Here is a 26,890-nt window from a genome sequence, read left to right on the forward strand (position 1 = left end):
AGTGGCTGCCTAGATAGGAAGGAATTTGGTCTACATATAAACACCTCTAAGGAATGTGTTTTTTTTTTATTTTTTTTTCCACTTTGGCTATAGGGCTTTTATTCAGTCAAAATGAGTGTGACAAAACCCAAGATGGGCCAGGTGGCCCCATCTCCCCTCCCTTAGATCCACACTTCCCTGGGGATAGGGGATCCCAGGAGGAAGGGGGTGTGGAGACGACACTACAGGGACCAAGGGGCACTGCCTGGGAGGTTTGAGGTGCCCGGGTCTCAGGCCCAGCATTGTGTAATTCACCTTCCTCTCTCTCTCTCTTTTTTTGATTTTATGTTTGTTCTTTTTTTTAAAGGAAAACATTAGTTTAGTTCCAAGTCATGTGAGTACAAGCAGAGGTGAAGGGGGGCCTTGGCCCAAGGTGGGAGCTCCTGCAGGAACCCCTCTGGGTCCTTGGAGGGGTTTCTTGCTGAGGCTACTGTAGGTCTTGACAATCGGAAAGTCAGTCAGGACAGAAATGCAGGGAAGCCCCTATGTGAATTCCCACATGAAAGGAGAAATCTTGCCTTTGACCTGAGAATGGGGGGGTTGCTCCCTCCAGAACCTGCCAGACACTGGCTACTGTCCTGAGGGAGCTTGTTGGGCAGCCAGTCCTCCATTCAGGATGCCAGGGCCTATGTCCTAGGGTGGCAGGGAAGCGTGGGCCTTGGCCTCCAATGTCATCTCCTCCAGAAGGCTGAACCCCAGAAGCAGCAGCATGGAGAGCTGGGTCTCCTCACACAGGGGGAGGGCCTTGGGGGAACAGCTGTTCCAGTTCCTTCATGTCCACACATTTCCTGCCTTGGCCCAGCTGGCCTCTCTCTCCCTGTCCCACCCCATTCAGGGCTAGGACACCAGGGTCCCTCTGGCTCCAGGGGCCCTAAGTTGGAGAGAGGTGGTTTTCCACACCCTTACACAAGAGGACCCTGCCCCTTTGGCCAAATAAGAGGAAGAGGACACAAAAGATGATGCAGGTGACCTCGATGTGGATGCTGATGACAATGCCCATGGTGGGTGTCTAGTTGGTGGCCCCCTCTTTCCGACAGTCACATAGTGGGCTTAAGGATGCCCTTTTAGATGCTCCCCTCAAAGACAAAAAGCAGACTGTGGCATTGCCATCCCCATGCTGGCTGTAGGCAAGCAGCTTCACATCGTACACTGCAGTGGGGTCAAGCTGGCTTAGGCTATAAGAGAAGACAGTTCCAGGCAGCAGGATGGGGCCTGTGAAGGGGGCCTTGCTTGCTGGGTGGTAAAAACACCTTGAAGCTGCCCTCTTGCTAGGCCAACGGGTGCCAGGGCTCCCACAGCAGCTACAGGGTGGAGCTGCCCAGGACCCTCACTGACAGTTGAGGGGGGAGTTGCAGTTCACCTAGAGTGCTGGCCAGGGTGGGAGTGAAGGCTGAACTGGACCCGCCTCCCCGCCCCCCGCCCCAAGGTGTGTAGACTTTGATGTAGAAACTGTAGGCAGTGGAAGGCTCCAGGTGGCTCACCAGGTGCTGGAAGGTGTTCTTGCTGATGACTTCCTGATGCTCCAGCTCTGGGGAGTCGGCAGCCTTCCTGATGTATAGACTCACAATCTCCTTGGTCTTCACCAGGGTCTTGGTCCAGGACACGTGGACCTCAGTGGACAACAAGAGACCACCTGCAGCCCCTCAACCCACAGCAGAGTCAGTTTGACGCTGGCTTAAGAGAAGCTGGCACTGTTCTCAGCCACACACTGGTAAACAGCCTCATCTTCCGAGCGATTCCAGAAATGATCAGGGCCTCTGGGCTCCAGCACCTGTCCATTCTTCAACCACATCACATGAGGGGGCGGCTCACCCTGGGCTTGGCAGGTGAACATGGCTGTAGTCCCAGCCAGCCTGGAGATGGACTGGGGGTGCTGGACAAACTCTGCTGGGGCTTGCACCACCAGCCGGATCTGGGCCCTTCTCCTCACCCAGGTGCCGGGCCTTTTGGCCGTGTAGACATAAAGATGCCTGAGCACTGGACAGTCACGTCTGAGATGATGAAGTTCCCCATGCCTGGCACCTGGGTGCCCTCCACCCTGATGGGGTGTTCATGCAGGGGACTCCAAGACACAATGGGTGCAGTAACACACTCAAGCACAGCAGTCTGGTGCACAGTTAGGGTGAGGCTCTCAGGCCCTACAAGGACTGTAGGCTCCTTGCAGGCCCTGGAGCCCAAGCCTGTCACAGTGAAGATGCCTCTGTCCTTGGATCGAAGGCTGGTTATCTGAAGCACCCTCTTGGGCTGCAGCATGTACCTCTCCTCGTCCGTGTCATTGGGGACTTTGTTCTTCTCCCAAGTGATGAAGGGTTTGGGGAGCACATGGATTTGGCACTGAAAGCGGAACACACTGCCCTCCTCACCCTCAGTGGCCTAGGGATACACGTGGAAGTCTGCCATGGTTGCAGCCTGGATTCAAGCCTTCCGACTGACCACCAGCCCAAACCAGTTCTTAGCCACCCACGTATAGTCCCCCTCATCTGAAGGGCTACCTCCTCCATCCAGCAGGAAGTGGCGGATCATCAAGGACCTATTGGCCAGCACAGGGGAGTGGGGACTGTCCAGCAGCTCCACCCCATTCTTCTTCCAGGTGATTAGCACTGGAGGAGTCCCCTCCACCTCGCAACCCAGTATTAAAACGGGCTGCCCAGGGATGCAACATCACTGCTTGGCTCCACAGCAAATGCCAATTCAACAGAGTGGTCAAGACCTTCACTCACTGCAGGCAAGAGCAGCATCAGTAGCGGCAGCAGGAGCCAGGACAGCAGCTCCAGAGCGTGGTGCACTGAGCAACAGTGGGGCTCATGTTCTGCTAGACTCAGCAACGCCCAGCTCTGGGGCCTCTAGCAGGCTCACAGTGCTCCATGGGGCCAGTGCCAGGGCTGAGCCCGAGGGGCTGGGGGCTGGGGCCACATGCTTGCCTAGGAGTGCTGAGGGTGCAGGGGGAGCACTGCCCCTTGAGCCGTCTTGTACCCTGGTGATCAGAAATGTATTTTGAAGAAAGAAACCTCAAGTATTAATAATTGAGTCCACCAAGACCCCAAGATATAAAATCAAAACCCTAAAATTAATTGCATTTCTATATACTAGCAGTAAACTTGCAGAATCCAAAAATAAAATGCAATATCATTTACAACTCAAAAGAAAAAGAAAGAAAGAAAGAAACCCAGAGGTTTAAATCTAACAAAACACATGCAGGTAAACTAAAAACTATAAAATGCGAATGAAGGAAAGAAAAAACTATCTAAAAGATGAAATACATTACGCCTCAAAAAGAACCTAAATAAATGGTGAGACATACCATGGATTGAAGGGATTTAGCAAAGTTAAGATGTCAATTCTTTGAAAATTATTACACAAGTTTATCCTATCAAAATGTGAGCAATTTTTTTTTTAATAGGACAGTTTATTCTAAAATTTCTATGGGAAGTCAAAGGAACTACAATAGCCAACATTCTGGTAAAGTAGATTAACAGAGTTATTCAAGATTTATTACATAGCTTCAGTAGTCAAGACGGGACTTGGGATAGACAGACAGATCTATTGTGTAGAATGGAGAATTCAGAAACAGTTCTATACATTTACAACCAACTGATTTTTGACAAAGGTGAAAAACACTTCAACAAATTGTGCTGGAGCAATGTATATTCATACTAAAGAATTATACCTCAGCTTAAACTTCAAAACTTACGCAAAAAATTAGCATGGAATGAATGATAGATTTAAGTGTAAAACTATAAAAGTATAAAACTTAAGAGATAAGATAACATAGAGAAAATATTCTGGACTCAGGGCTTGTTGAAGAGTTCCTAGACATGACATCGAAACCACAATCCATTAATGAAAAAATAGACATCTGATTTTATCATAATTAAAAACTTAATCCATTTAAGGTTTAGAACTTGGTGAAGAGTTCATTGATATGACACCAAAACCATAATCTATTAATTAAAAAATAGAATCTAACTTTATCAAAATTACAAACCTAATCCAACTGGAAATGGGAAAAGCCATAAAGGGATATTTTATTGAAGAGAATTTTTAGATGGTAAATAAGCAAAGAAAAGATGTTTAACATCACTAGCCATTCAGTTAAGTTTAGTTCAGTTCAGTCACTCAGTCGTGTCCAACTCTTTGTGATCCCATTAATCGCAGCTCGCCAGGCCTCCCTGTCCATCACCAACTCCCGGAGTTCACTCAGACTCACATCCATCGAGTCAGTGATGCCATCGAGCCATCTCATCCTCTGTCGTCCCCTTTCTCCTCCTGCCCCCAATCCCTCCCAGAATCAGAGTCTTTTCCAATGAGTCACCTCTTCAAATGAGGTGGCAAAAGAGAATGGCAATTTTATACCACAATGGAATATCACCACACACTTTGTAGAACAGCTAAAGTTAGCAACAGTGACTAAATATCAAACCCTGGCAAGGATACAGAGAAATTGGATCTCTTATACATTGCTGGTGGGAATGTGAAATAATACTACCATTCTGGAAAATAGTTTGACCGTCCCTTAAAAAATAGGTTAAACTTACACTTAACAAATGACCCAGAAATTATTTGGGCTTCCTTGTGGCTCAGATGGGAAAGAATCTGCCTGCAATGTGGGATACCTTGGTTCAATCTCTGGGTTGGGAAGATCCCTGGAGAAGAGAATGGCTACCCATTCCAGTATTCTGGCTTGGAGAATTCCATGGACAGAGGTGCCTGGCAGGCTATAGTCCATGAGGTCGAAAAGAGTCGGACATGACTGAGCAACATTCACTCAGACTCACTGGGCAATTATCTCAGCAAAATTAAATCTTATGTCCACATAAAAATCTACACATGGTTTTTCATAGAAGGCCTTTTTGGAGTGGTCAAAACTGGAAACAACTCATAAATTAATGGTTAAACATCTGTGATACTCTGGAATTTCACTTAGAAATAAAATTGATTAAATTACCAACTTGAAAAGATCTCAAGGGCATTGTGTTGAGTGAAAAAGGTCAATCTCAAAATGGCCACACACTACTTAAGTATATTTATATAACATTCTCTAAAAAAAATTATAGTGCTGGCAAAGGAATTAGTGATTGCCAAGAGTTATGAAATGTTGGGGGAGAGGTGTGTGTATATAAGGATAAAAAGGTAACATGAGAGGATCACAGATGTAGAAAACAATCCTATGGTTACCAAACTGGGGAAAGGGAGTTGGGATGAATTGGGAGATTGGGATTGGCATATACATACTGCTATATACAAAATGGATAACTAATAAGGGCCTGCTGTATAGCACAGGGAACTATACTCAATACTCTGTAATGGCCTAAATGTGAAAAGAATCTAGAAAAGAGTAGATATACATATTACTGATTCGCTTTGCTGTACACCTGAAACTAACATAGCATTATAGATCAACTGTACTCTAATAAAAATTAGTAAAAAAGATAATGAGGAAAAATTTGTGGTGATGGAATGGTTCTGAATCGTGATATAGTGTGGTGGTGATTACATGAACTTATCCCACTTCAGTACTCTTGCCTGGAAAACCCCATGGGCGGAGGAGCCTGGTAGGCTGCAGTCCATGGGGTGGCTAAGAGTCGGACACAACTGAGCGACTTCACTTTCACCCATTGGAGAAGGAAATGGCAACCCACTCCAGTGTCTTGCCTGGAGAATCCCGGGGATGGGGGAGCCTGGTGGGCTACCGTCTATGGGGTCGCACAGAGTCAGACACAACTGAAGTGACTTAGCAGCAGCAGCAGCAGCATGCATGTAGTAAAAAGACAATGAAACATACAATCCATCAAAGTCAAATCCTTGGATTTGATATTGTACTATAATTATACAAGATGTAACACTTGGGGAAACTTGGATGAAGGGTATGGCACACGTCCCTGTATTATATTTGCAACTTTCTACAAGGCTTTTATTTTTTCAAAATAAGAATGCATATTGATATATATTATATACATACATATTATATGGATGTGCATTAAAAACATATAATGTTATAAATAATGTATATCATATAAAGCATATTATATATAATTGATTTAATGTGCCCATGTAAAGTATACTGATATATCAATTGATATATATGATAGTGTGAAAAGAGAGGTTGTTACATATTTTTTACTATCCAATCAGTATATATGAAGATTCTTCATGAATCCCACCCAATATGAGGTGTGGTAATACATGGTGTCTACTTTCCTTACAAATGGTCTTACTGAAGGACCCTAGTTTACTCTTGAGCTTTTTCCTCTGCTCCTTTTTTATAAAAATAGGAGTTTTCTGGGGAACCTAATACATAGTTTATGCCTCTCAAATGCTCTGCTTTCGGTATTGACTTTACTTGGTTCCCTTCTTGATGTGTGTTGTTTTCTTTATGAGATTAAATTTTCTCTTTGTTCACTGCCATATTCCCTGGATCTAGAACATATTAAGAAATCACAGTAAAATTTTCTGTGACTGGATGTATAAATATGCGCTAAAGAAATTAAACAAATTTTTTTCATAGGTGCCAACAAAGTATAAGATGTTCTATGTTGGGTCTCAGAAGGATGTATATGTCTCAAATGAAAACACATAAATGGCTTCACCATCCCTTTTTTCTTTTTTAACACTTATTTTTAAAAAAATTTTGTTGACATACAGTTGATTTACAATGCTGTACATTTTTTTAAATTAAGTAATCCTTTGATTGATTAATGAGACATTGTACCTTTGCTTGTTTTCTGTAGTAAATATTTACAGGAAAACTCAAATTATTAATCAAACAGGAATATCTTTTAAGCATTTAAATAAACAAAAAGAACCATGTTGAGATAAATTTCTAAATCCAAAAGTTTTGGAGGAAACAGTAAGGATGAAACAAAAGGAATGCATATGTATTTTCATTTTATTTATTTATTTACCTGTGCCAGGTCTTATTTGCAGCACATGGAAGCTTTTTTAGTTGCTGAATGTGGAATTTTAGTTCCCTGCCCAAGGACCGAACCTGGCGTCCCTGAATTGGGAGTGTGGATTTTTAGCCACTGGACCACCAGGGAAGTCCCAGGAATATATATTTTTAAAATAAAAGAATGTAGAGAAATGAAGAGGAAGAAGGAAAACAAAAACTGAAATACAAGAGGCAGAATGATAGACAGGCTGTACAATGCTCACCCTCATCTTAGTCATCCATAACTCTTGCATAATGAAAAGCTTTTATGTAACAACATAAGAGATTCATCCCGCAGGACATGATTCAGTACAACAAAAATAAAATAAAGGTAATTAGTTCAATGATTTTTCAAGGAGAAACTGGCTGTTCTGCATTGTGCCATGTTGTGATATGCCTGTAGGAGGGACAATAAAATAGGGAAAGAAAAGATAAATGAAAAATGAACTTAATTAAAAATACATGTCGTCTCCAGACAAACTGATTTAAATCATCCAAGTTGTAGAAAAACAATTTTAAGCATGCAACAATTTATAGAATACTGTTTGTTAATCTGACCTAAGAAATCTAATGAAGATGACCTTTCCAATCAAAGGCCAAGGGAAACTTTGTTTTATAAAATGTTGTATAAAATTATCCATGTGGACTCCCCTGGTGGTTCAGCAGTTCAGACTCCATGCTTCTACTGCTGAGGTCATGAGTTCCACCCTTGTCCTGGAAACAAGATTCTGCATGCCAAGGGACAGGAGGCTTCCCAGTTGGCACAGCAGTAAAGAATCTGCCCACCAAAGCAAGAGACATGGGTTCAATCCTTGGCTTGGGATGATCCCCTGGAGTAGGAAATGGCAACTTGCTCCAGTATTCTTGCCTGGAAAATTCCATGGACAGAGGAGCTTGGAGGGCTATAGTCTGTGGGATTGCAGGGTGTCCGATATGACTGAGTACAATGCTGCATAGCACAGCCAATAAATAGACAAAACAATATAAAAACTGGAAGAATGTCATGTATGGATGTGAGAGTTGGACTATAAAGAAAGCTGAGCTCTGAAGAATTAATGCTTTTGAACTGTGGTGCTGGAGAAGACTCTTGAGAATCACTTGGTCTGCAAGAAGATCAAACCAGTCAATCCTAAAGGAAATCAGTCCTGAATATTCATTGGAAGGACTGATGTTGAAACTGAAATTCTAGTACTTTGGCCACCTGATGCAAAGAACTGACTCATTGGAAAAGACCCCAATGTTAGGAAAGATGGAGGGCGGGAGGAGAAGGGGACAACAGATGGTTAGATGGCATCACTGACTCGATGGACATGAGTTTGAGTAAGCTCTGAGAGTTGGTGATGGACAGGGAGGCCTGGTGTGCTGCAGCCCATGGGGTCACAAAGAGTCAGACACAACTGAGTGATTGAACTTAACTGATAAAAACTTGACTCCAGCATAGTTAATATTTTTTAATTAAATATAAAACTATAAATTTAGATTTTTCTAAATATCAAGGTACCAGAAAGTAAAACAAAATAGTAATTAAAATAAAAATGTAATATTTGAAGGATCAACTAGAAGCAAATAAAAATCATTATTTTGAAGGGATAGATGAGAACAGAGTTAAAGAGACAGAACTAAACACACAAGGTATACACTATTGCTTTTTGTAGTTTTGAATTTTGAAACATAAATTACTTACAATGTCAAAAATGAAAATGAAATTGGAAAATAAGAGACCTAGGTAAATAAACCAGATATTATTAACTACAGAAAGAAAAAAAAAAAAAAGTGACCCACTGCCAGGAAGCATTTAACAGGAGGCTTCCTGTGTGCTGTTTTGGATCCGTCATGAATCCTCTGTCCCTTATTAATTTTTGAATATTCAGGAATTAATTGGAGCAGCAAGCTACTCCTGGGGGCTTAGGAATGTATGTATTTCCTTTGTTAGTTTTTCCATATGCTGATAAGTAACTATTTACGACCCTCTTCCTTTTTATGAACCATACGGCAAAAGTGATTATTTACAACCCTCTCTCTTTCATATGGATGACCTCATGTTTCCTTGATAACTTGTAAGTTTTGATTTTATCTCTGCTGAGACTAGCTAACTTGTGAGATAGTATAAATATTCAAACAAAGTTGAATAAAATACCTTTGCTCCATCAGAGCTTTGGTCCCTGTGTCTTCTCTTTCTCTCTTCCCCTCTCTCTCTTTCTCTCTCTCTCTCTTTCAGGCTAATTCTCTGGAGCGCAGAGGCCCTCTGAGTTCACTTTCCTTCCCCAGGCTTCTAAGACCGTCTCAAGAAGGTGCTCTACACCTTCACCCCATCTAGAGGTCACTTGAGGCCTTCGTGAACAGAGCAAGCCCCATGTCAGGGACTTTATTGGTTTTCTGCATAAACCAAGGAATATCAGCCTCTTTCTCTCTCGTTTATTTTCTTATCATTGACTCTGGACCACCAGGTTCCGGTCCATTAAAGGACCTCAACAACCCACCACAGTTTTTGTTATTTTTTTAATTTTGAAATCATTTTAGTTTACAGAGAAACTGCAAAAGAAAAGAAAATGAAAGTGTTAGCCACTCAGTTGTGTTTGACTCTTTTGACCCCGTAGACTGACTGTGAACCTGGATCTCGCTCCTTGCAGGAAGATTCTTTACCATCTGAGCCACCTGGGAAACCCAAGAAACTGCAAAAGTAGTACTAATTTTGCCCCACTTACCCTAACATTATCTCATGTAATGTTAGTATATTTACAAAAACTGTGAAGGTAACATTGTCAGAATACTATTAATTTTATTCAAATTTCACTGGTTTTTCTCTTTATGCCCTTTTTCTGTAAATCCCAATCCATGATATCCATTGCAGTTGGTCTTTATGACTCCATTTTCAAGGTTAACACATGATGATTTCTTGGTGTTTCCTTGTTTTTCATGACTTCGTCAGTTTGGAAAAGTACTGGCCATCTATTTTTTACAATATCCCCCAGTTTAGGTTTGTCTAAGGCTTTGTCATGATTTAGTTGAGGCTATGGATTTTGAGGAAGAATAAATGTTAAGGGTCCTCTACACCATGTCAAACAGGGATATATGAACTATGAGTTAATTCTGGTGATCTTAACATTGACTATTGGCTAAAGTGGTACTTGCTAAGTTTTTCTACTGAAAAAAAAAAAAAACTCATTTCTCTTGCCAGAAGCTGTTTTTCACAAGTGAGATACAATCCACCTGATATCCAAGGGGAGGGAATTAAATTTCACCTTTCAGAAGGATGGTTATCAAATAATAAGTGGACATACTAATTAACTGTTAAAATCAACATTGTTGTTTTCCAGTACTGTCCACTCTTTGTAACCCCATGGACTGCAGCACACCAGACTTTCCTGTCCTTCAGCATCTCCCAGAGTTTGCTCAAACTCATGTCCAATGAGTCGGTATATTAATTAACAAATAATTTGAGGAGATATTTGGATTCTATTCAAATAGTCTTTTTCTTATCATAAAGTTCCCCCACACTTTTTACAGCATTCATCAGTACATTTTTTTTCCTGCAGCATTAACTGTAATCACTTTCTGTATCCCTCACTCATTCACCATTCATAATCTGGAATTTTTCTGTAGGTAATGTGTCCCCTCTCCCCATTCATTTATTTATTTATGCTACCATTTATTTACATCAGCATGAACTCCCTGATACTTGCTTTGCTATTTTGATTGTAATTCAATATAATTCTATCATTATTTATATTGCTACTCAGATTGTTCCATTTTCAGCCACTGGAAGCTGTTTCACATGCCTTCTTTATTTTTTTTCTTCCTTACATTCTAGAACTAGGTATGTCTGACTCATGTTTCTTGCTTTATTGCTAGAATTAGCCATTTTGTTGAGTTCTGTTCTTTTTTTTAAAAATTAATCTTTATTGGAGTATAGTTGCTTGTGGCTCACCTGGTAAAGAGTCTGCCTGCAATGCTGGAGACCTAGGTTCAACCCCTGGGTTGGGAAGATCCCCTGGAGAAGGGATAGGCTACTCACTCCAGTACTCCAGTATTTTGGCCTGGAGAATTCCATGGGCAGTTCATGGGTTGCAAAGAGTCAGACATGACTGAGTGACTTTCACTTTCACTATAGTTGCTTTACAATGTTGTGTTAAGTTTCTACTGTATAGCAAAGTGAATCAACTACGTGTATGCGTATAGGCTCACTTTTTAAGATTTCCTGCCTGTTGAGTAGAGTTCCTTGTGCCATACACTAGGTTCACATTAGCTAGATTAGTTATCTATTTTATATATACTATCAATAATGTGTATATGTCAATCCCAATCTCTCAATTCATTTCACCCTCCCCTTCTATCCTTGGTGTCCATACTTTTGTTTTCTGTAAATAAGATCACTTATACCATTTTTCTAGGTTCCAAAAATAAGTGTTAATGCATTTATTTTTCTCTTTCTGACTTACTTCACTCTATATAGTGAATAGTGTTATCTGTATGGTGAATAGTGTTTAGTGTTTAGAAACCAAATCTGTGTCCCAGGTTTTGTTCACTCTACTGTGTTATCTTTGCATGAAATGTTCCCTTGGTATCTCTAATTTTCTTGAAGAGATCTCTAGTCTTTCCCATTCTATTGTTTTCCTCTATTTCTATGCATTGATCCCTGAGGAAGGCTTTCTTCTCTATTGCTATTCTTTGGAACTCTGCATTCAAATGGGTATATCTTTCCTTATCTCCTTTGCTTTTCCCTTCCCTTCTTTTCACAGCTATATGTAAGGCTTCCTCAGACAACCACTTGGCTTTTTTTGCATTTCTTTTCCTTGGGGATGGTCTTGATTCCTGTTTCCTGTACAATGTCAAGAAACCTCTGTCCATAGTTCATCAGGCACTCTATCTATCAGATCTAGTCCCTTAAATCTATTTTTCACTTCCACTGTATAAATCATAAGGGATTTGATTTAGATCATACCTGAATGGTCCAGTGGTTTTCTCCACTTTTTTCAATTTCAGTCTGAATTTGGCAATAAGGAGTTCATGATCTGAGCCACAGTCAGCTCCCAGTCTTGTTTTTGCTGACAGTATAGAGCTTCTCCAGCTTTGGCTGCAAAGAATAAAAGCAATCTGATTTCGGTGTTGACCATCTGGCGATGTCCATGTGTAGTCTTCTCTTGTCTTTTTGGAAAAGGGTGTTTGCTATGACCAGTGCATTCTCTTCCCAGATCTCTATTAGCCTTTGCCATGCTTCATTCTGTACTCTAAGGCCAAATTTGCCTGTTACTCCAGGTGTTTCTTAACTTCCTACTTTTGCATTCCAGTCCCCTATAATGAAAGAGCATTTTGGGGGTGTTAGTTCTAGAAGGTCTTGTAGGTCCTCATAGAACTGTTCAACTTCAGCTTCTTCAGCATTATTGGTTGGGGCATAGACTTGGATTACCATGATATTGAATGGTTTGCCTTGGAAACCAACAGAGATCATTCTGTTGTTTTTGAGATTGCATCCAAGTACTGCATTCCAGATTCTTTTGTTGACTATGAGGACCACTCCATTTCTTCTAAGGGATTCCTGCTGACTACAGTGGATATAATGGTCTTCTGAGTTAAATTCACCCATTCCAGTCCATCTTAGTTCGCTAATTCCTAGAATGTTGATGATCACTCTTGCCATTTCCTGTTTGACCACTTCAAATTTGCCTTGATTCATGGACCTAACTTTCCAGTTCCTATGCAATATTGCTCTTTACATCATCGAACCTTGCTTCTATCACCAGTCCCATCCACAACTGGGTGTTGTTTTTGCTTTGGCTCCATCCCTTCATTCTTCCTGGTGTTATTTCTCCATTGATCTCCAGTAACATGTTGAGCACCTACTGACCTGGGGAGTTCAGTTTCAGTGTCCTATCTTTTTGCCTTTTCATAATGTTTATGGGGTTCTCAAGGCAAGAATACTGGGAACATTTCATGCAAAGATGGGCTCAATAAAGGAGAGAAATGGTAGGGACCTAACAGAAGGAAAGATATTAAGAAGAGGTGGCAAGAATACACAGAAGAACTGTACAAAAAAGATCTTTATGACCCAGATAATCACAACAGTGTGCTCACTCACCTAGAGCCATCCTGGAATGGGAAGTCAAGTGTGCCTTAGAAAGCATCACTATGAACAAAGCTAGTGGAGGTGATGGAATTCCAGTTGAGCTATTTCAAATCCTGAAAAACGATGCTGTGAAACTGTTGCACTGAAGATGCCAACAAATTTGGAAAACTCAGCACTGGCCACAGGACTGGAAAAGGTCAGTTTTCATTACAATCCTAAAGAAAGGCAATGCCAAAGAATGCTCAAATTACTGCAAAATTGCATTCATCTCACATGCTAGTAAAATGATCCTTAAAATTCTCCAAGCCAGGCTTCAGCAATATGTGAACTATGAACTTCCAGATGTTCAAGCTGGTTTTAGAAAAGGCAGAGGAACCAGAGATCAGATTGCCAACATCTGCTGGATCATCAAAAAAAGCAAGAGAGTTCCAGAAAAGCATCTATCTCTGCCAAAGCCTTTGACTATGTGGATCACAATAAACTGTGGAAAAATCTGAAAGAGATGGGAATACCAGACCACCTGATGTGCCTCTCAGGAAACCTGTATGCAGGTGAGGAAGCAACAGTTAGAACTGGACATGGAACAACAGACTGGTTCCAAATAGGAAAAGGAGTACATCAAGGCTGTATATTGTCACCCTGTTTATTTAACTTATATGCAGAGTACATCATGAGAATTGCTGAGCTGGAGGAAGCACAAGCTGGAATCAAGATTGCCAGGAGAAATATCAATAACCTCAGATATGCAGATGACACCACCCTTATGGCAGAAAGTGAAGAAGAACTAAAGAGCCTCTTGATGAAAGTGAAAGAAGAGAGTGAAAAAGTTGGCTTAAAGCTCAACATTCAGAAAATGAAGATCATGGCATCTGATCTCATCACTTCATGGCAAATAGATGGGGAAACAGTGAAAACAGTAGCTGTCTTTATTCTTCTGGGCTCCAAAATCACTGCAGATGGTGATTGCAGCCATGAAATTAGAAGATGCTTACTTCTTGGAAGGAAGGTTATGAGCAACCTAGACAGCATATTAAAAAGCAGAGACATTACTTTGCCAACAAAGGTCCATCTGGTCAAGGCTATGGTTTTTCCAGTGGTCATGTATGGATGTGAGAATTGGACTATAAAGAAAGCTGAGCACAGAAGAATTGATGATTTTGAACTGTGGTGTTGGAGAAGACTTTTGAGAGTCCCGTGGACTGCAAGGAGATCCAACCAGTCCATCCTAAAGTAGATCAGTCCTGGGTGTTCATTGGAAGTGCTGATGTTGAAGCTGAAACTCCAGTCCTTTGGCTACCTGATGTGAAGAGCTGACTCATTGGAAAGACCCTGATGCTGAGAAAGATTGAGGGCAGGAGGAGAAGGGGATGACAGAGGATGAGATGGTTGATGGCATCACCGACTCAATGGACATGGGTTTGGGTGGACTTCTGGGAGTTGGTGATGGACAGAGAGGCTTGGCATCCTGTGGTCCGTGGGGTCGCAAAGAGTCAGACAAGACTGAGCGACTGAACTGACTGACTATGTTATCTGTATCTAGTCCATCACAACAGAGAAAATACATATAAATTGTATGTATAACAACCCATGTAGATACAATTATATTTATTTCCCTTTATCTATGTATGATAAAATAAACTAGAGTGCATGCTGATTTATAATTCTAATCTAGTATAATGGAACTTATTCTAACCTCATTATTTTCTTAAGTAAAAACTACCATTTTTATTTTCCCTTTCCTCTACAAAATAAAGGTTTTGGCTCATAGATAAAAGAGACAAGATTGATCTGGGCCAATATCCACTCTCAACCATCATCATGAGAGACTCTTTCTCAAAATACTACCACTTTTCCTTGTGATTAAAAGCCTACAAGAGGGTCAAATTCCTCTTTGTTCAAGATCTCTTTGCAAATCATCAATTAGACTTTAGCAATTTATTAACAATTTCTAGCTTAATCTCCTTTTATGCTTGCATAGTCTGGCAGTATCTGCCCAAACAAGCAAATCTTAAGATCCTGTATCTCCCTGAAGGTTCCTGTCTCTCTCCAGACCTCATGACAGTTGCATACCTTTCAACCTTATTTTTCTAATGGATTCCAGAAAAGAAATTGATTTGCATTTTGTCCAGGTTTTCCTTATTATAAAGGTGATAGCAATGCTTTTGCTTGCTCCCTCTACATTTTGAAGGTGAAAACTTCCTCTCAACTAAATTTTTAAAATGGCAAAATGATTTTATATCCTTAGAAGGACACACTCTAAGGACAAACATAACTATAGAGAAATCTTAAACTTCAATTAAGTGGTTTATTTGTAGAAGTAATACTGGTATTGTAATTCTGAAATTATTTTATGAACATTGTAATATGAAATAAGTAGGTAAATATATTAATATTCATAGGAACCAAGATTTCCTCTGTAAGAGAAAATTAAAAAGTGAAGAAAGGGAAAATCTTTCAGTGGCAAATATGAATTAGAAATGCCAACATGAACTCAAATATTTATAAGTATAAAAATAAATACATGTTTTTTCTAACTCTAACCAATGAAATGTTAGAATTTTCATCTAACACAGTTATTTGTTCTAAGTACCATTTCCTTCTGAAAGTTACTGAACCATTGCAAAAGTAGGTTATTTTGAGTATGGGACAGGAGAAATATAGTACCAGTTTCAAGCACTTTGGCCAGAAAGCAAGCAGGTCCCCAAACACTAATGAGAGCGCACCTAAAAGGAAAATATGCTATAATAGAAAGCTATCATTTTGTAATGATTAAAGTAATACTTAGACAAGCATCATCATGCATCCAAAATCATTTGGTGAAAGTATTTAGGCCACAAGACAATATTATCATCTCAAAATATCACCTCATAAACTGCTTACAAATTGTACTTATGAAGGTGTGAATGTGAAGTCGCTCAGTTGTTTCTGAATCTTTGCAACCCCATGGACTGTAGCCTGCCAGGTTTTTCCATCCATGGGATTCTCCAGGCGAGAATACTGGAGTGGGTTGCCATTTCCTGATCCAGGGGATCTTCCCATCCCAGGGATGGAACCTGGGTCTCCTGCAATGCAGGCAGACTCTTTAACATCTGAGCCACCAGGGAAGTCTATGAAGATACAGTATACTTTTAAAATGGAGACATCTGGAGCCTATCAGCTTAAGCAATTGATTCAATTTACCATCACCAATTTTGGGGCAATCTGAAATCATATATCTTCTAGCAAAATGCAAAAAGTATCCTGTACATCAAAAAGAAAACTTGGCAGAGTTCTCTTGTCAAAAAATGTTTAATGCAAAATAGATCATGAGTAAATAATATGACAAATACAGAATATGACTGATTACACAGAATAATGGGATTTGATTTGAAACCTTAAAAGAATCATATAATGAGAAGAATGGGGAATGTTCTAAAATTAGAGATTAGAGACAATAATCAAATACAATATATAATCCTTTGTTGAATCCTGAATTTTTAAAAAAGACATTGAAATCCACTTTCAGAGTAAATGAGGAAATATGAATGTGGAATTGACATTTGGTGATAACAGAATTTAACTGAAATGTTAGAAGTGTGATGATATCCCTTTGGTTATGTAGGAATTTATTCTTAAAAGGCACATGCAGAAATATAAAAGGTAGAAGGTTAGATCTTCACCTTAAAAGTTAGCACTATACACACACTCATGCACATGTGTACATACAATTTGTATGTGAATAGAAGGGAAAGAAAACATGGCCTGTTGTATTCAAACTTCTTCAAATAATGTTCTAAGGCTCTCTACTCAAGAATGAAAGCTGATCTTGTTTTCTAAGCCTAAATCCAAAGAACAAGTTATATTGAGATTATCATTTCTCTATGCATTTATTAGGAGTTTAATTTTGACCTTACCAATTGTCAGGTATTATAATAGGACAATCATGTTCAATGCATGGTTGCAAAGATGACAACAGTCAGAAACTCCAGTTTCACAGCTGCATCGCCCAGACCTACTGAATCAGAAGCTCTGGAGGTTGGGCCCAGCAACATATGCTTCATTAAGCTATTCACATACTTCTTTGTAGAATACAATTTTAGAAGCATATAGCTAAGGTAAAGAAGATTATATATATACATATAATCCTCCCTGGTGGCTCAGATGGTAAAGCGTCTGCCTACAATGTGGGAGACCCGGGTTCAATCCCTGGGTCAGGAAGATCTCCTGGAGAAGGAAATGGCAACCCACTCCAGTATTCTTGCCTGGAAAATCCCAAGGATGGTGGAACCTGGTAGGCTACAGTCCATGGGGTCGCAAAGAATTGGACACAACTGAGTGACTTCACTTTCACTTTTCATATATATATATATGATAATGTTTGTTCTTTGTGGTTTACAGTAAAGTGTTGGAAAGAGTAAGGAAAACAAATGCAAAATAAAAATAAAACATTTCCAGAGTCAGAGTCATGAGACATGTAATATAACAGCAACAGAGTACATGTTGTTGCTGCTAAGTCACTTCAGTCATGTCCGACTCTGTGCGACCCCATAGACGGCAGCCCACCAGCCTCCCCCATCCCTGGGATTCTCCTGGCAAGAACACTGGAGTGGTTTGCCATTTCCTTCTCCAATGCATGAAAATGAAAAGTGAAAGTGAAGTTGATCAGTCGTGTCCGACTTTTAGCGACCCCACGACTGCAGCCTACCAGGCTCCTACATCCATGGGATTTTCCAGGCAAGAGTACTGGAGTGGGTTGCCATTGCCTTCTCCTAACAGAGTACATACATGCTGTTAGAGCATAAAAATCCATATATGTGAATTCTAAGATGCATATCTTAACTAAAATAAAATAAAATTTTAAATAAAAACAGACAGCGTGTTAAAAAACAGAGACATCACTTTGCCAACAAAGGTCCATTTAGTCAAAGCTATGGTTTTTCCAGTAGTCATGTACAGATGTGAGAGTTGGACCATAAAGAAGGCTCAGCACCAAAGAATTGATGTTTTCCAATTGTGGTGCTGGAGAAGACTCTTGGGAGTCCCTTGGACAGCAAGGACACCAAACCAGTATTCTTTGATTTTCTAAAGGAAATCAACCCTGAATATTCATTGGAAAGACTGATGCTGAAGCTGAAACTCCAATATTTTGGCCCCTTGATGCAAAGAGTCAGATCGCTGGAAAATACCCTGATGCTGGAAAGATTGAAGGCAGGAGAAGTGGATGACAGGGAATGAGATGGTTAGATGGCATCCATGACTCAATGGACATGAGTCTGAGCAAACTCCAGGAGATAGTGAGGGAACAGGGAAGCCCAATGTGCTGCAGTCATGGAGTCTCAAAGAGTCAGACACAATGACTGAACAACAATAAATAAAATAAATGGTCAGTTCTAAGTAGAAGTAAAGATTTCTTCATGGAAAAAATAACTATGAGTCAAATCATGACCTTGAATTGGCCACATCAGGAGGGCTTCCCAGGTGGTGCTGGTGGTAAAGAACCCGTCTGCCAATTCAGGAGATGTAAGAGACATGGGTTCAATCCCTGGGTTAAAGATTTAGCGGATCCCCTGGAGTAGGAAATTGGCAACCCACACCAGTATTCTTGCCTGGAGAATCCCATGGATAGAGGAGCCTGGCAGGCTACAGTCCATGGAGTCACAAAGAGTCAGACATAACTGAAGCAACTTAGCACAGGAATCTAGTACATTATGCAACTTTTAGATATTCTCCCAAATAGTCAAACATTGATTCTAGGCTCCAGGACTGCCTTCTTCCCAGGTAGCATTATAAAGCATGGAAACCTTTTCGGTTACCTTGGAGTCCTCTGGAACCAAAACCTTATTCTGACCTCAGTGGGTGATGGGGAAGCCCTGCATTCTTATTTCTTTTATGTCTAGCTTGTTCCTTCTGTGAATTCTACCACCAAGGCAAAATGGTGACTGATGTTGACTGCCCAAGATTTTCACACTGTTCAGTTTCCCAGTGCTATCATTATCCAACATTTGAATTCTTTTCAATGTCTTACATAGAATTAAAAGAGATAATTTTAGCCACCCTGCCCAAACTCCCAACAACATACCTGGATTTTAATTACCAGTAAAGGTGAAACTAAGAATGGAATCTACAATGGTGAATTTTAAAAGTTCCTGTTTCTTCTCTACTTTTATCATAAATTCTGATGACTTTTTAGTCATTACCATTTAATATCATTTCCTTTCTCTATTTCTCTGTCCTCTATATATAATATATGATATAGTTTTAAATATTTATTTTGGTATGCATAATGTATTGCATATATGAATGTGTGCAAATAAATACCTATATACATTTAAACACATTTATTTTTTAACTGAATCTACACATGTATTAAGGCTCTCCAGAGAAACAAAATCAGCTATATTTAATTATTTACAAATTTTTTTTTTGTTCCTTATTTTTGAATTGTCACCAAAGGTCATTTGGGGTTGCAGACATATTGTGAAGTATCAGAGGAAAAGTGAATCAGTAGGAGGCAGGATAATGGTTATCAGCTACACCAACTATTTTCTTACAGGGAGGAAAATCAGCCATGGTAAAGAATATCATTGGTTTTGCTGTGCTCGACAAAGAAGAAGAAAGGGTAGTCTGCACACCCTGGGGATGATTCTTACATATGGCAGAAGGGGTGGCCATGGCCTCCATGCCTTCTTCATTGACCTCCACAAAAGACCCATGTAGGACTTTGGACAGGTACAAGTCTCTCTTTGATGACGCCCAAGAAGAGTAGCCTTGGCCTGCTAGAAGGCATCAGACATTGAAGAAGATATGCAAACAGCCAACTAGCACAGGAAAAGGTGCTCAGCATCCTTAACTGCTGTGGGTTAGTCGCTCAGTCATGTTTGACTCTTTGTGACCTCGTGGACTCTAGCTTGCCAAGTTCCTCTGTCCATGGAATTCTTCAGGCAAGAATACTGGAGTGGGTTGCCATTCCTTTCTCCAGGAGATCTTCCCAACCCAGGGGATTGAACCAGGATCTTCCCTAGGCAGATTCTTTACTGTCTGAACCACAGGGAAGCCCCAGATGAGTCCTTCCCAGGATGTGAAGAGCATCCTCCATGTCATGTTTCTTCTCTAGCTTAAGTCTAAGGAGGAAGTCTTCCATCTCTTCTTCATCCATCATGTCTGATTTTATCAGTTCTATGAATTTCTCATAAGTAAGTTATTTTTCCACCCCTTCACAATTGGTCTTTTTCTCTGGAAGCATGTTATACCTATTCAGCTTCTTGCCAATTAAGAGAAGCACCAAATTCTTGGTAAATAGTTCTTCTATATATGTCCTTTCAAAGGTAGATTCCTCAAACATCACTTACACAGAATTGCCTTCATTCTTGAAGACTTTCAATGGTTTTTCCTTGGTTTGAAATTTATTAAACTGATGACCCTAGTTTCCTGTGAATTAGATGGCTTTCATAGGAATCAGATTAGTCCCTGAATTAACTGAATTTGTGGATGACAACTCTATAATTTCACTTTTTATTTTTTGGCGAGCCAGGTATGTCTATGTTTTCTGAACTCCTCTGTAAACTTGCTAAGGTCAGATTCTTCCATCTCTGATTGGTAGAATTTGCAGCAGCAATCTTTGAAAGATGAGAAGAAATAATAAGGCGTTTTCCAAAGAGCCTTTTGGCAGTTCTAAGCAGGTACTGTGCATTAGTCATGGGAACTTTGATGAAGCAACTGGAAATCCTGGTGGACACATTCACCTCTGATTCCACTTTTACTTAATACCTGAATTGTAGTTTTTCTATTTGTTCCCATGAAAACCATGGCCAGGTCAGAAAAACATGTTTCTCGGTATCAGTACAAGTCAAAAGTGTATTATAATATACTTATGTATAACATAATTACATACATATACATTTAACACATGTATATAAAAATGTGTACCCTATAATTCTATAAACATGCAATTATTATTACCCAGTAGTATATGTGGGAGAAGGCAATGGCACCCCACTCCAGTACTCTTGCCTGGAAAATCCCATGGACAGAGGAGCCTGGTAGGCTGCAGTCCATGGGGTCGCTAATAGTCAGACACGACTGAGCGACTTCACTTTCACTTTTCACTTTCATGCATTGGAGAAGGAAATGGCAGCCCACTCCAGTGTTCTTGCCTGGAGAATCCCAGGGACGGGGGAGCCTGGTGGGCTGCCGTCTATGGGGTCGCACAGAGTCGGACACCACTGAAGCGACTTAGCAGTAGCAGCAGTAGTATATGTATGTGTGTGTGTACTTTTCTTCCTTTGGAATAAGGAATTGACTCCCATGATTATGGAAGTTGAGAAGTCCCACAGATTGCAGTCACCAGGCTATAGAACCAGGAGAGCTAATGGTGTTGCTTCAGTCTGAAAACCAGCAGGTTGGAGACCCAGTTCGGTAGGATCCAGTGTTTCAGTTTCAGGGCAAAGCCAGACAATGACTGATTTCCCAGTGAAAACGTTTGAGCGATAAGAATTTTTCTTACTCAGCCTTTTGGTTCTACTCAGGTCTTGTTTAGGAGGAGACTCACTGTGGAGAGAACAATCTCCACTATTTAGTGCACTGATTGAAATGCTTATCTCATCCAGAAACACCCTCATAGACATATCCAGAGTACTGTTTGACCAAATCTCAGGCACTTGTGGCTCAGTCAAATTAACATATAAAATTAGTCATCACAACACAAAATTAAATACAATTAGTCTTTGTATTCAAATATGTACCAAGAATATAATTTTCTTTATTAAAAAAGAAAAAAAAAAACTTTAAAAGCAGATATTACCATTTTAACTGGAAACCTGCATATATTCTAGAGAAGAAAATTCTCTACCTCCTGCTCATGTTCCAGGCTAAAATGCTTATCTTACATGATTGATAATTGAAAAAGAGATCCTGGAAGTGGGTCAGTGGAAAATCAGAAAGCCTCCTAAAAGTGAACTCGTTTAAAAGTGGCTGATCATCATCAACAGGTCCTCCACTCACCCCTAAAAGTGATTCACTTGTGTAAGGAGTTTGAGCTTTTCTACAAATTCATTTTTTATCAGGAAGAGAAATATTTTATCTTTGGATGTTTCTCTCAGTGTCACTTTCTTTCATATTCTAATTACCCACTAAATACACTAAAGTATATTTTACATTAGAATAAAAGTGAAATGAAGTCCCTTTTAAATCAACATGTGGAATGATTCCAGAAATGATTTACATTCATTCTGCAACACTTTGCCACGTATGAGTCTGCCACATGGGAATTTTTTCCTCCTCAAACCACGGACTTTCTTATTAAACCACTGAGACAACAGTTTTTTTCTGAGCCCAAAGCTCATATTATTTTTCTTTTTTGAAGAATGCTTATTAGCTTCAAAGAGGACATACAAGGAAAAAGGGCTTACCTTAGTTCTTGAGAACTGAGGCAGAGGTGCTTTTTTAGCGTTTAACAATACTAAGAAAGAGAAAAGATGATCATAGCTGACTTTTCATAGCAACTGATTGCAGGGGGCAAATTGCTACATCAAATAGAAGCCACATGCTCTCACACATTACCTCCTATGAGTCTTCTTTCTTGAGCACAGATAAGGAAAAACAGATGTATTGCTATCATTTTATTCTGCTATTATTTAATCAATGTTCATCCAAGACAAGTGGAACTTTATTAAGTAAAAATAAGTACAAAGGTTAATCTTCTGCTTTGGTCTTGTGGAATGCCTCTTATACTTACTCTGAATTAACTCAACAATCACTTTCTCTGAATACTGTTAAAATACCATTAGAGTCACAAATTTACTTATGGCTCTTATCTTCTAAGAGTTTCTAAGCCATGTAACCTAGGACTAATGCAGACAATATAGAGAGGAGGTGATTTCCTCTCCTCTTGCACACAGGAAATTTTCAATAAATGTTTGTTGGTATCATTGTTTTCATGAATATATTTTTTGCCCCCTCATTCCTCTGCTGAAACTGGTTGACCATCCCAATGCCATCAACAAAACACACACACCTACATCCTGGTGAAACAACAGCATCCCACCCACCCAAATTTACACTTGGAGAAATCCAACTGAAAGATTCCACACTGACCCACTCATAAGAGAGTGAACGTATATCCCTGTGCCTGAAGACAAGAAGAATGCCATGCTTACCTACTCCCCAAGCATAAGAATACAGGATAAGAGGAAAAATAAATTTTCTACTTTGCTTCACACTGCCCAAGTGTACCTTTATAATGTAAAGGAATAAGCGCGGATTTTTAGAGTCAAAGAGTGAAAGTGTTAGTCACTCAGTCCTGTCGAACTCTGCGACCCTGTGGACTGTAGCCCACCAGGCTCCTCTGTCCATGGAATTCTCCAGGTAAGAATACTGGACTGGGTTGTCATTCCCTTCTTCAAGGGATCTTCCTGACCTAGGGATCAAATCCCAGTCTCCTGCATTGTAGGCAGATAGAGTCAAGAAGACCTGGGTTTGAAACTCAGGTCCCTGCTTATTAGATCTGTGATATGAGTTTAGTATGCTTGTCTAAAATATGGAGCTAGTGATAACATTTCCTAAAACATTTCCTCCCCCAACTCATTTCTCAGGAAATAAAATCAGTAACTATGAATGGGTACAGTCTTTGTTAAAAGTTTCCTTATAATTAAAAGTCAGGAGATTGGTCTAGACATCTTTTTGGTATCTTATATCACTATGAAATTGTTTTATAGATAGATTCCTGAAGTTCCTAGCTATATGATGGTCTTAGATTGCCATCAATCTTTTTTACCTGTTTTCCCAGTGATATAATTTCACTTTCATTGAATATCTTTGTAGGTTGCCAGAGCTCTGTAGGGTTAAGCATAGCATTTATGAATTTAAGTAGCTTCACTTCATGAGTTGGAGCCAATCTAAGGATTCTGCTAGATACTGGCTACATTTATCCAAGTATATGCTTAAAAACTGGGAGATAAACCTAGAATGGGTTTACAGACCCATTCTGAGACTATTTCCTTTTAAAACTATATCAACTCTGCTGTTTATAGCAACACACTTGGTCTTAGGGATTATTGTAATATGTGAAATAAGTCAGAAAGAGAAAGACAAATATGATATCAGTTGCATATGGAATCTAAAAAATTTATGCAAATGAATTTATTTACAAAAAAAGAAATGAATTCATGGACATAGAGAACAGACTTATGGTTACCAAAGGGTAAAGAGAGGAGAGTTAAATTAGGAGTTTGGGATTAGCATATACATACTACTATATATAAAACAGATAAACAAGGACCTACTGTATAGCACAGGGACCTATACTCAATATTTTATAATAACCCATAAAGACAAGGAATCTGCAATATATATATTTGCTGTACACCCAACACTAAGGTGACATTGTAAGTCAACTACACTTGAAAACAAAAATGCAAGAATGCCATCAATCATGAGTGGTGAGCCACTTTTTTTTTTTTATAGTTTCTGGAGTTAATGTTAGATTTGAAAAGAGAATTGGGCAAATTTTGAAAAGTGAAACAAGTATCAGCCTTTCTCTTTACAGTACTGAGCCTGTAGCTTTTACTATTCTAAACCAAACATCCTGGCAACACTTCCCCATAGTTCTGAAATTAGGTATTTTTATTTTCATTAAATTGTATATGACTTTAAACAAACACATAAAAAAGCAGCTGAAGATAAGAAGAAACAGACTGTGCACTTGAGCTCCCAAGAAGACAATAAACAGAAATCCATTTGGGTATTTATTTAGTCAAAGATTTCACAATTTCCCACTATAGGGAAAAGCAAGATAATTCCTTCAAATACACAGCTAAGTGTTGTGCTCAGGCCATTTGACTTCCTGTTTCATTATTGCTGTGCTTGCAACAATACCATGCAGTGGAACGCAGTATATGCATTAACTCTGCATGCATTAACATATCGTTAACTATACAGACAATGTTGTTCCATGGATCTCTGGAACTTTTCATCTTGCATGACTGAAATCCACCTCCCTGTTTCCTTCACCACCCTCATTCCTGGGAAATGACCATTCTGCTTTCTGTTTTAATGATTTTGACTATTTTAGATACCCCAGATAATTGAATCAATCAGTATTTGTCCTTCTCTGACTTGTTTCATTTAGCTTAATGTCTTTGGCATGGATGAAACTTGAGGATATTGTTTTAAACTTTTGATCACAACCTATAGTCCTAGCGTACCAAAACATTCATTTCTCTTACACTAGATAAAACTAGTTTGTTAAAACTAAATATAATTTACAGCACTAAAAGTTAAATAAAATCACAAAAGAAAATAAGAAAAATTCACTCTTGGGACTTCCCTGGTAGCCCAGTGATTGGGACTTCACCTTCCAATGAATGGGGCTGTGGTTCAATCCCATGTGCCTCATGGCCAAAATACAACAACAACAACAACAACACAAAAAAACAGAAGCAAAATTGTAAGAAATTCAATAAAGACTTTTGAAAAGTGGTCCAGATAAAAAATCTTAAAAAAAAATGAAAAATGCATTTTTCTTTCTTCAAATCAATCTTTTCCTGTTGTTGCTATTAAGTCTCCCTATTTCATTTCATTTCAAGTAATCTTACAATGTGTGAAGAAATGCCATAATATTTTTTGCCACAAAAATATATCTTAAGCATTTCAGCAAAGTTAAAACCAGATAGAAACTTCAGGTAACTGTAACAATAGTTAAATCGGTGGCCAAAAAGAAAACTGAGTCTGTCAGAGGACAGGACACAGAGAGAAAAATCAAAACTTCTAAACTCCTAAAACTGGTGGTATCAAAATGAACTCTGACTGGAATTATAGTTAAAATTTGTTGATCTGACATAATCACCTGTTTCCACATTATTATTTCTTCTGATTAAGCAAGGTATTACACCTGCTATTCAGATATACTAAGTCGTTTCAGTCATGTCTGACTCTGCAATGCTATGGACTGTAGCCTACCAGGCTCCTCTGTCCATGGAATTTCCCAGGCAAGAATGCTGGAGTGGGTTGTCGTTTCCTCCTCCAGGGGATCTTCTGTACCCAGGAATTGAACTCCTGTCTCCTGCATTGCCTGCATTTCAGGCGGATTTGCAATGTGACTTGAACAAGATTTGGAGTCACCAGTCAGGATTTAAATCTTGTACTCAGTTGTTACATGACTTTGGATTACTTAGTTACTTACTTTGTTAATCTTGTTTTTCTCATCTGTAAACTAGGTGCTAGTATGTAATTCCCAGATTGTAAAGATTAAATAAATGTATATAAATGTATACATGTATAAACTAATATATATAGTATACGGCATAGTTCCAATCACATTGCACGCAGATTCTTTACTGTCTGAGCCACCAGGGAAGCCCCACCAGTCACATAGAAAGAATTAATTTTTTAAAAAATCTTATAGACACCTTTGGAGGGCTTGGCAGTGCTGTTTCCTTCTGCCTACTTTTAAAACCAAGAGGCCCTTGGCACAGGTTCACCTTGGAATGACTCACGGTCATCAGATAACTTCTTTCTTTGAAGTCCTCTATCAAATACTGTCAATGTAATTCAAGGGGCAATTAATCACTTACTACTTATGACATCTGTTCTCCTGTTGTCTTGTACTGCTAATCAGCAGCTTGATTTTCAAATTAACTGTTGATGACTTTCTTACTTCTCAATTTATAAGCACCTTGAAAGCTGAGACTGCTAAGTATTGTCTTTCCAGTAAAGTTTTAGCAAATATAATAAATGGGAAAGCATATTTTTGAAAACAAAGCATGCTTGTAAAAAGCTATATTGAATAAGTTACTCAGGGGCTCCAAATTTACACAGGATGGTTTGTCCCTGTGCTGACTATTTCCATTCAACTACAAGTTTCCAATATTTAAAATTTTCTGTCA

General features: G+C 39.4%; 1 pseudogene; it reads right to left on the reverse strand.

Annotated features, from left to right (window-relative positions):
- Positions 1–609: 609 nt before the first annotated feature.
- Positions 610–20,166, reverse strand: LOC102288139 (immunoglobulin superfamily DCC subclass member 3 pseudogene; annotated as a pseudogene).
- Between the last annotated feature and the right edge of the window lie 6,724 nt (positions 20,167–26,890).

This window comes from Bos mutus, chromosome 2 (assembly GCF_027580195.1).
Source record: "Bos mutus isolate GX-2022 chromosome 2, NWIPB_WYAK_1.1, whole genome shotgun sequence".
NCBI classification, from domain to species: Eukaryota; Metazoa; Chordata; class Mammalia; order Artiodactyla; family Bovidae; genus Bos; species Bos mutus.